The sequence below is a fragment of the Trypanosoma equiperdum genome, assembly GCF_001457755.1.
Source record: "Trypanosoma equiperdum strain OVI genome assembly, contig: ctg_1007, whole genome shotgun sequence".
Classification (NCBI taxonomy): Eukaryota; Euglenozoa; class Kinetoplastea; order Trypanosomatida; family Trypanosomatidae; genus Trypanosoma; species Trypanosoma equiperdum.
The window spans coordinates 16,932-17,498 of NW_027122958.1; positions in this window are offsets into that span (position 1 = coordinate 16,932).

Here is a 567-nt window from a genome sequence, read left to right on the forward strand (position 1 = left end):
AATCTCGGTGTATATGGATGGTTGTGTCTGTTTGGTTGCTGGCAAGTCGAAGGTCGCCGCCGTCCACTGCATAATTGTGCAAAGCTTCCGAAATATCTCGATATTTGCGTAGTCATTGATCTGCGCGTTTGCTGGTGATGTCACCAATGCGACTACTACTGCTACTGCCCAAACCTCAATTTGGTCCATTAGTCGTTAACTATTTTTCCTTTTTAGGTGATTGTGGATTCGAAAAGAAAGTTTTATGGTAGACACAGTATTTGGTTTGCGGCTGTTGGTTGTGTCTCTCTGCGTCGTTTTATTCTCTGAGGTGACAGTTTTAACTTTTTTCCGTTTATTGACCTTTTTGCCTGTTTATTGGGCGGTTGGGTCTGCTTTTTTTTTGGTTATTCCACTACGTAACGTCCCGCTTATAGTTTTACACCGTTGACTTTATGCCTGCTATAGTTGATGTTATTATGGGGTTGCGCTGTGCAGATATTCTTGTACGTAATATCTATGTGGGTGAGCCAAAAAGCTCCAAATATTGACTCGCAACCACGTCTTTTGCAATTACAATATTTCTTT